At 39.4% G+C, this 11,053-nt stretch overlaps 1 pseudogene; it reads right to left on the reverse strand.

The window, feature by feature from the left end:
• Window positions 1-7,048: 7,048 nt before the first annotated feature.
• LOC129053721 (angiogenic factor with G patch and FHA domains 1-like) lies at window positions 7,049-9,746 on the reverse strand (annotated as a pseudogene).
• Window positions 9,747-11,053: the final 1,307 nt, after the last annotated feature.

Here is an 11,053-nt window from a genome sequence, read left to right on the forward strand (position 1 = left end):
CTCTCACGGTGTACTGTATTCTGCACTTAACTTTCAAAATTTTTTTTCTTTTCCAATAAATTATGCTGTAATTCTTTTCTGTGTGTCTCTTGTTTACATTATTACAAACCAAGAAGACAAAGATCGAGGTATTACATCAGCTCTCAACACAGCAATAAATCAGCCTCCTTCTTGTGGGCGTAGTCCATGCAGAAAAGGAGTCACATCACCTAGGTGCTGGACCCAGAGATACGTCAAAATTTATCCTATGCACAAAGTTAAGGTAATAGAGGAGAGTCATATTAAATAGTTTCTGGGCCCAGGGACATGTCACAATGGCTCCTGTGAGCAGAGATCAGGCAGAAGAATCACATAACCGGTGTGCTGGACACAGCGATAAGCCACCCTTTCATCTGTGGGAATGACCCAGGCAAGAAAGAAGAGTCACAGCATTTAGTTGCTTGCTGCTGAGGTACGTAACAATCTCTCTTATGGGCAAAGCCCAGGTAAGAGAGGAGAGTCACATCTCCAAGGTGATTAATGTAGAAATATGTCACAAGAAACTTTCTAGGCAGGGCCCATGCTGGATCTTCTTATCTTCCAGATGTTAGGTCCGGGGATATGTCAGAATACCCAAAATACACAGGGCTCAGTCAAAAAAGGAGAGCCACATCACCTCGGTGCTGGGTCTAGACATATGTCACATCTCTTTTATGGGGAAAGCTCAGGTGAAAAAGCAGGTCACATCAAATAGTTGTTACGCAAAGAGATATGTCACAATGCCTCCTGCTTGAGTTGTCTAGGCCAAAGACTCACATCATCTTGGTGCTAGGCCCATGTTCATATATAAACATTCAACCAGAGTTAAAATGGTGGCTTATTTCTAAACCCAGCTTATAGGCAAGGGAGGACTGTCCTATCCTGACCTAGTTAATTGTAATGACGTTGACTCTCAAACCCGGGCTTAATGCCACGGGTACGACCATGGGTCCCTAACAGCAGGAAGGTCTCAAAGTTGATTGCAACTGTCATTCAGACTGTATAGTGCCATTGGGTAGTACACAGAGATTGCTAACTGCGCCGAGCACACAGGTGAGATTGTGGCACTCATATGCACACCCAGCCAACAGTAAATATTCTCATCCTCTCACATGAACACAGGTCACTGTTGAGGTTCTGAATTTCACACCTGTAGTCAGTCAAAGGTGGGAAAAATTGACATATATGGATACTCATGGGTTGGTGACTCTCAGGCCAAGATTCAGCACAACTGTGAGGCTGTGACTTCACTAAGGTGACACAGTCTGCAGAGGAATTGAGGCTCTCATGCACAAATCCAGTCTGGTGTTGAGATGGTTACTCATGGGCTTAGACCCAACATACAAGAGGTGTTGAATGTCATGCCTACAACTGTGACAGTTGTGGGATTGTTAATCTCATTCCCGGACCATTCTGCAGGTTTCATGGTGAAATTTCCCAGTGCCTAGCACCTGAGTGACTTGACGCTCTTGCATGGACCCAGCCCACAGATGGGATACTCACATATTGCTGAATCCAGCACCTTGAGGGTGTAACTCTACTCTCCTTCCTTGGCGCTGCCCACAGTGAGCATTTTGACATATCACTAGACCTTGCACTCAGGTGATGTGAGTCTCCTCTTCCGCCTTGGCGCTGCCCACAGTGAGCATTTTGACATATCACTAGACCTTGCACCCAGGTGATGTGAGTCTCCTCTTCCGCCTTGGCGCTGCCCACAGGAAGCGTTGTTCTATATAGCTTGGCCTGGCACCCAGGTTATGTGACTCTCAGGCTTGTGCCCATATGGGACACTGTGGTATATTGCTGGGTCCACTACCCAGGTTATGTAACTCCTCTGCCTGGGCCCTGCCTACAAGGGGCATTGTGACAGATCTCTGCTCATTGGCCAGGTAATGTGATTCTCTTTTCCTGTCTGGTCCCTTTACACAGAAGGGATTGTGACATGTTGCTGGGCTTAGCACCAAGTTGATGTGAATCTTCTGCCTGGATCAAGTTCACAGAAGGCCTTGTGACATACCTCTGGGTCCATTACCTATTTGATGTGACTCTCCTCTCTTACCTGAGCATTGCCCATAAGAGAGATTGTGACATATCTTTGGGCCAAGCACCGGGATGACGTGACTCTTCTCTCTGCCTCGGTCATGCCCACAGAGGGAAGTGTGACTTATAACTGGGCACAGCACACGGATGAAGTGATTCTTCTGCCCAGTCCCTACCTACAGTAGTCATTGTCAAATACCTCTGGGCCCATCATCTAGACTATGTGACTCTCTACTTCTTCCTAGGGCCTGCTCACAGTAAGGATTGTGACATATTACTTTGCCCAGTACCTACATGATGTGACTTTTCTCTCATGTCTGGGCTCCGTCTTGGAGATGAATGTGACACAGAGCTAGGCCTGGCCTCTAGGTTATGTAACTTCTCCTTTTTCAAAATCCTACTCACCATGGGCATTGAAACATCTCTCTGGGCACGTCACTTAGGTAATGTTACTCTGTTGCCTGGAGCCTCCCCTCAGCAGGTATTGTGACACATTGCTAGACCAAGTATCTATGTGATATGCTCTCCTTTCTTTCCTGGGCCTTGTATACATTGTGTATTGTAATATATGGCTGGGTTCAATGACTAGGTGGTGCAATTCTTATGCGTAGGCCCTACCCACGGGGACATTGTGACATTTCTTTAGCTCTGACTCTCCTTTTCTGCCTTAGCCCTGCCAAAAATGGAGGTGGTGAAATATAACTGGACCTAGCAACCAGCTAATATGACTCTCCTCTTTTGCCTGCACCCAGCATATTTTGGGTATTGTGACATATCACTTATCTCAACACCTACAGGATGAGAGGCTCCTGTCTGAGCCCAGCCACCAGTAAAAATTGTCATTTTCCCACATGAACACAGCCCACAATTGAGGTTCTGAATTTCACACCCAGAGGCAGTCAAAAGTTGGAAAGTTGGCTCTCATAAGTGGATGTTGTCCACAAGCGGGTTTGTGACTCCCTGACCAAGATCCAAAACACTTGTGAGGCTGTGACTCCACTAAGATAACTCAATTTTCAAAAGGCATTAAGCCTCTCATGGAAAAATCCATTCCACCATTGAGATTGTGACTTATGTACATAGATCCAACATACAGGAGGCTTTGGCTCTCATACCCAGAACTGGCACTTATGTGGGATTGTTAATCTCACCCAGGGACCTTCCTGCAGGTGTGATTCTGACGTACACCTCTATGTGGGATTGTTAATCTCACCCAGGGACCTTCCTGCAGGTGTGACTCTGAAGTATACCTCTATGTACGTTGCAGCGAGCCGAGATTGTACCACTGCACTCCAGCCTGGGTGATAGAGTGAGATTCTCTCAAAAAAAAAAAAAAGAGGCAATGACCTTGCTTCCTGCCTCTGCCTGAAGTTAGGGGTCCCTGACCTCTGCTGGCACCTAGCAGTCAAAGTGGATGGGGTCGTGGTCAACTCTCAGCCGAGCACAGGGCCCTTCCCCTCTCGCTACCCCACACAGGTGAAGCTGCTGGTCATGGCTAATCTGGAGCTGCTCTGTGTCCCACAGTTCCCTGCTGAACCAGTAATATTTATGGGGTACAATGTGATGTTTCACTGCAGCATACTACATGGTACAGTGTGATGCAGTGAAACATCACACTGTACTCCGTAAACATGTATAATTATCATGTTAATTATATGATGTTCCACTGCATCATACTACACGGTACAGTGAGATGCAGTGAAACATCACATTGTACTCTGTAAACATATATAACTATCATGTGTTAATTACGTGATGTTTCACTGCATCATACTACACGGTACAGTGTGATGCAGTGAAACATAACATTGTACTCCGTAAACATTTATAACTATCATGTGTTAATTACGTGATGCTTCACTGCATCATACTACACGGTACAGTGAGATGCAGTGAAACATCACATTGTACTCCATAAACATATATAACTATCATGTGTTAATTATGTGATGTTTCACTGCATCATACTACATGGTACAGTGTGATGCAGTGAAACATAACACTGTACTCCGTAAACATATATAACTATCATGTGTTAATTATGTGATGCTTCACTGCATCATACTACACGGTACAGTGTGATGCAGTGAAACATCACACTGTACTCTGCAAACATGTATAATTATGTTAATTATGTTTCACTGCATCACATTGTACCATATACACTGTACAGTGTTCCAACCAGAGTAATTAGCATATTTAACACTTTAAACATTTATTTCCTTGTGCTAGTAAAGTTCAAAATCCTCACTTCAAGCTATTATAGAATAAACGGTACATTATTATTAGCTATAGTAATCGTGCTGTGTAACAGAACACCAGGATTTATTCTTCCTAACTGTAACTTTGTACCCAGTGACAAAGCTCTCCCCACTCCCTCATCCTTCTGCCATCGCTAACCTCTGGTAACCACCATCCTACTGTCTACTTCTATGAGATGGACTTCTTCAGATTTCACGTGAGTGAGAGCACGTGGTCTTTTTCTTTCTGTGCCTGGCTTATTCCACTTGACATAATGTCCTCTAGGCTCATCCATGTTGACACAAATGACAGAACTTCATTCTATTTTATGACTGAACATTATTCCTGTGTGTGTGTGCCTGTGTGTGCGTGTGTGTGTGTATAACATTTTCTTTATTCATTCTGTAGATGGGCACTTATACACTGTTGGTAGGAATGTAAGTTAGTACCATCATTTCCCATTTCTATAGGGAGAACAGTATGGAGGTTTTTCAATAAATTCTAAATAGAACTACCATATGATCCAGCAATCTCATTGCTGGGTTTATATCAAAAGGAAACAAAATAAGCATGTCAAAAAAGATAACTGCACTCTCATGTTTATTAAGCAGTATTCACAAGAACCCAAACCACTATTTCTTCCAAGTATTTCTTAATTTACCTTTTTTTCATATATTACACCCTAAACTTTTAAAGGATTCATGTCTGGTTTCCAATTTCTGAAACTTACGAGTCACTGATTCTTTGACTGTTGCCTTCCTATTTAGAGAGTCTGGTAAAACAATTAAATTCTTTTTATTTCTTCTCAATCTAATATTCATATATAAATATATTTATATTTTCTATTAATTTGCCTTCTATAACATATATGACTACATTAATTGTGATCAGCATTTCACTTTACTAGTCCTCTTTTTGGCTCAGCCTATTTTAATATGTAATCTGTATGTTGTACATTAAATTGTTTTACAACACTTTCAATACTTTATTTTTCATTTGCCTCTTTTCCAAAGATAGCTTGACAAGCTCGTAGTTTCTTTCCACATTATTTTGCTTTTTTTGTTTTTCCATTATATTGACTTAAACATTTAAATATAAATTCAATATCTGAGATTTATGTGCCATATAATTTCTTCTGATGCTTCACCCCAGTAGCTCATCTCATTGTGTGCAATATAATTTATAATTTAATCCTCACATATGGGAGACACCACATTCCAATGCCTGCAGGCAGTGTCTCTTTGTTTATTCCATTTGCCTTGTCAGAAGGGAACAACCCACATGGACCTGACATTCTTGTAATCACATGCATCTGAGTGGAGCCCTGGCCTCTTAGGTTGATTACTTCTCTGGATCATTACCTTTATTTACTTCCAGTCCTGGGAAGTTTTCTTAATTTCCTTTCAACTATATTAGGCATTCTGTGAATTCTTATAACTTCTTGGTGATTTTAATTGTCTGCATTAAGTGTTTATATTATTTTTCTGAAAAGCAGAAATATCAATAATTGCATATATGAGTGAAATATTTTACATAGATTTTCTATGGCATCTATCACCATGAGAAATTCCAAGTTTTTTTTCATTTGAAACACCCCTCTCATCAATAGACCATATTGTAATAATTTGTAGAGTGTGATTACTTTATATCATTAGAAAATTAATTATATATTATGTACATATTTTTGAAATACTCCACTGCAATAAATAGTATATGGTCAGAAGTATTGTTTTCTCTAACATAAAACTAATATGAGTAAAATTATTTTCCTGAATTCAGACCTTTTGGCTTCAATGGCCATTCTGTCTCATTAGGACTTCCCTGATCCATAAAAGACATTTGTATTTTTTGTTAATTCATAATTTATTGAAATGAATAATTTAACGTTATAATGTTTTATGGCAATTTAGGACATTTTCAATAAATATATTGAGCTTGAGGCCCTTGCTAAGTATTCCTTTTGTACTCAAAATCAGATTTTTCTGGCACAACTTCATTGCCTGCAATGGTATTTATAAGAAGTATGAATGCCAGCACATGGACTATTTCAATACTGTACTCATTTGTTCATGTATAAACATTTCATTAGCTATGAAACAAACCAAATGCAAATGCTGAATGTACAGTATATATCAACATATTCAGATTCTTCACCGAAGAAAACAATAAAAGATGAATTTTCTGTGACATGTCACCTGTTCATTAGTTCTTTAATATGATTTAGGCTATTCCAAATATAAGAAAATGTATGCATCACTATACATGTTGTCTCAACATTTTTTATCTAGGTCCTGAAGGGCATAAAAAAGAATATATATTGTCAGATTTATTCTTATAGATTTTAGATGTTTCTTTTGCTGTATTTTCTGTGCATACTAGTATGAATATATGGAGACAAGGACAAATGAACATTTAAGTGGTTATATGAATTTTGCTTATATGGCTAATTGCTTATATGGATGTTGTAAATGACAAGATAAAATAGTAAAGTTTGATAAACTTATCTGTGCCCTGTGAACTTTAGTTCACTTACTGTATAATTTAATTCAGTCACTAATAATTAGTTTAAAAAGTGTTTTTTAAAAGCTGCAAACCACATTTTATTACACATTTCTGAATCAGGAAGGGGTAAACTGTGACACAGCTTTCTTGTGGTACTGACTTTTTTGGGGAGAAACATTCTGCAATAAAATAAGAGTTTCCAAACTCTATTTATGAAAAAGCTTGAGTTTTCTTCTGTGATTAACCTTCACTCCTCAGTCCCTTTTACCCAAGGAATGGTTCCTAGGTCATCTTTTGGAAGTTTAGTTTCTGGAAAGTTTTCAGCAAATCTCTCCTGTGCTTTGTCCCAGTTGTTGTTGTTGTTGTTCTTGTTTTGGAGAAGGTGAGTCTCTTTAATTGAAGATGGTTTGTCTGTCTCCAATCCTGCATGTGTTTGCCAAAGCTGAAGCTGTATTGGAATTTTTATTCTCCCACCATCCCTCCTCAGGCCTTCTCCTCTTTTCAACGCATCTTTTTCAACATCTTCTGACCTTTGTCGCTATCAGTAATTTCAGAACGAACAGATGCAGGAGCATCATCTCTTTGGAAATTTCCTTCACTTCCAATCTGCTCCCTATGTTTTCCAACTCTATCTTTATATTTTTGATTCTCCAGTATCTTATCATTTTTGTAGTCTGTATTCTGTAAACCATATTTTACTCGTATATTTTTAAAATCCTTTTCTTCTTTCCAACTCGTTTCCTTCTTAGTTAGTGATAGACCAACAAATGATTCATCTTTCTTATCAAGGAAAAGGTGAGCTCTAACCTGCCCTGGTTCACATCCAACACAGCTATTACTGCCAGGGTGAATGTAATAAGATAACACAGTGTCTACAACTTTCACTTTATCTCCATGCTCAGGTTCATAAGGGTCACATTTAGTTTTCAGCTGAACAATCCATTTTCCGTTAACAATTGTTCCATTTTGACTGCCTGATCCAAAAGGACATAACTTTGTAAGTCATGGTCAAAATAGATTTCTGCATGAAACTTACAACAACTTCAGGGATTCGAAGAGTATGCTCCATATCATTTTCTCTTCCAATTGTAGCAGGTTTTACAGCAGTAATGATGAAGAATGATCCTGTCTGTAACACAGGTGATCTAACAACAATTACTGTCATATATGAGGGCCACACTTTTTCCTAATCTTCCTCCTCAGTATCTTTTGCAGTTGCATTGCCTTTACTGGTAATGCCTTCATCATAACTACCCTCGGTCTGAGAGTCGTAATTTCACCTTCTTCTGGTTCACTATCACTCTCTGTGATTTTCTCATCCTTAAAGATGAATTGAGATGTTTTCATTAAGAGGAGATTCCATAGCATTTCCACTAACTGGAACAGTGAATTTTGGGGGATTATTTTTGTGATGAATGCCTATTTTGGCTTTTTTTTTCACATTTGTGAAATTGTTTTTCCCGTTGCAGCTTGTATGTTCAACACTGAAGGCTTCTTGATCCTCTGAATTCAAATCCTTTTCCTCACTTTTTTTTTTTTGTAGAAGAATCTGGATCCTTTCTTTTCAAAATTTTTCATTTTTGTTTTGTGCTATAAGTCTGAAAATGTTGCAAATCTACTCGAGAATGAAATCCATAGCGACCACTTCCCACATCACAGTAGTAATAAATTAAATCATAATATATTTCATTCTCAGAATCTTAATAGAAACCAGTGCTGTGGTCAAAATACAGTCCAGTATTTTCATCATAACTTAATCCAGTCTGTGATAAAGCCGCTTCTGCTGCACCTCTCAAACTTCCATCTAATGACGAACCTTCTAAGGATGTATCTTGTGCTGCTAATGCAGATGCTGGCTCCTGTGAATTTGAGGCAAATGACCCTCTTGTCTACATTTAACATTTGGCGTCTTATCAGTACCAGGGTGAGCATCATTTTCTATTTATAACTGGTCGTTAGAATTCAAAGCAAGAGTTTCAATACCCTGATCTTGCTGATTTGACAGTTCAGTCACTCACTTTGTTTGGAAGACTAACATCATTAGAGTAGGTCTGATAATAATAATCTGAGATTGTCCAAGGAGCATGGTTCTCTGCGAGTACTTCTACATCAGACTTTTATTATCTCCATTTCTCCCGCAGCGGAGTACGTGACTGAGTTCTTCCAGCTGCGTGCGGAGCTCCTGGCGGTTGCTCGTGTCGCTCTGAGCAGCCGTCCTGTGCGAGGCCATAGCGTCTCCCGTTCCCGCACCTGCCGCCTGCAGCTCCGCGTTCTGGTTCCAGCTTCTCCGCCCTCCTTCTCCGCTGGGCCAGCTCGGGCTCGGAGAGGGGGAGGAGGGGCCACAGTGAAGGCGCTGGCGGCGGGTATGGGCCCGAGGCCGTGAGTTCGGGCGCTCGACGGCTGCGGCCTCGGAGGGGCTGCTCGGGTCCGAAGCGGAGGCCGGCGGAGCCACAGCCACGGGGGCCGCGGGAGGAGCGTCGAAGTCCAGGGGCCAGAAGCGCTCCAGCTGTTCCCGAGATGAGCTGCAAACAGTATCCAAGAGTGTTTTAAATCGAGTTTCCCTGTGGCTAGATATGACCTGCTGCTTACTCTTATTTTTTTTCTCCATTCGTTGAGCTATGATTGACAAATTGAAAAGTGTGTATTTTTAGGGTGTGCAATAGAGTGTTTTGAGATGTCAGTAGTCTTTACATTACCTCAGTTAAGCTAGTTAGCATATCTATCCCCTCACATAGTTAATACGTTTCTGTATGTGTGGTGAGAGCACCTGAGATCTACTCTTGTAGCAAATTTCAAGTACACAGTGTTGTTAACTATAGTCAATATTCTGTACATTAGGTCCCAGCAGTTACTCACCTTGTAACAGAAGGTGCCCCCCTTCCATGGAAATCTCCCCACTTTCCCCACTTCCTAGCCCATGGGAACCACCGTTCTACTGTTTCCATGGCTTTTTATTCTTTTATTTTTATTTACTTTTTTAGATTTTACATACAAAGGAGATCATGCAGTAGTTGTCCTGTATTCCGCTTATTTCACTTAGCATAATGTCTTCAAGATTTATCAATATTGTAGTAGATGAAAGAGTTTCATTTTTATTAAAGCTGAAATTATGTATCAGTTTATTTATCTGTATCAGAGGAGTGCACATACCCTTGCTGATCCTGATTTTATGTCCTTTGGCTATATACTCCAAATTGGGATTAATGGTAGTTCTAGTTTAAAAATTTTAAGGAACCTCCATACTGTTTTTCATAATAGCTGCACCAATTGACATCCTCAGCAACAGTGGACAAGTGTTCTGTTTTTCTACACCCTAACACTTTTTATCTTTTGACTGTTTGATAATAGGCATCCAAACACCACGATAAGGTGATACCTCATTGTGATTTTGATTTTAATTACTCTTATAATTAGTGATGTTGAGCATTTTTTATATACCTACTGGCCATTTGTATATCTTTGGAAAAATTGCTATGTGTATATTTTGCCCAATTATTAATCAAGAAATTGCTTTTAATTCTGCTGTGGGTTCTTTTTTTGTATTGATTAGTATGACATATATTTTAGATAGTAACATATTATCCTATATATGGTTTACAAATATTTTCTCCCATTTCCTATAATGCCTTTATATTTTGTTGATTGTTTCCTTTATTGTGCAGAAAATTTTTACTTTGACATAGTTCCACTTGTTCATTTTTGCTTTTGTTGACTGTGTTCTTGGTGTCATATCCAAAACATCATTGCCGTGACCAGTGTCAAGGAGGTTTTTCTCCATTTTTTTTTAAGAGGATTCATGATTTCAGTTCTTATGTTTAAGTCTTTATTTCATTTCAAATTCATTTTGTGATGATATGAGAGAAACGTTCACTTTTTTCTGTGCATATCTAGTTTTTCCTACACCACTCCTTGATGTGTTTATCCTTTCTCCATTCTGTGGGATTGGTTGACTGTATATCCTTGAGTGTATTTCTGGGTCCTCTATTCTGTTCTATTGGTTTTTATGTAGGTACTATACTATATTGATGACTACAGTTTTGTAATATAGTTTGAAATCAGGAAGTGTGAGGCTTTCAGCCTTTTTGTTCTTCTCAGCATTTGGCTATTTGAGGTCTTTTGTGGTTCCATACTAATTTTAAAATTGTTGTTCTACATTTTAATAAAATGGCATTAAAATTTTGATAGAAATTTAACTCTGTAGATCACTTTGTGTAGTATGGATATTTTAATATTATTAATTTTTAGAATCCAT

This window comes from Pongo abelii, chromosome 11, assembly GCF_028885655.2.
Source record: "Pongo abelii isolate AG06213 chromosome 11, NHGRI_mPonAbe1-v2.0_pri, whole genome shotgun sequence".
Classification (NCBI taxonomy): domain Eukaryota; kingdom Metazoa; phylum Chordata; class Mammalia; order Primates; family Hominidae; genus Pongo; species Pongo abelii.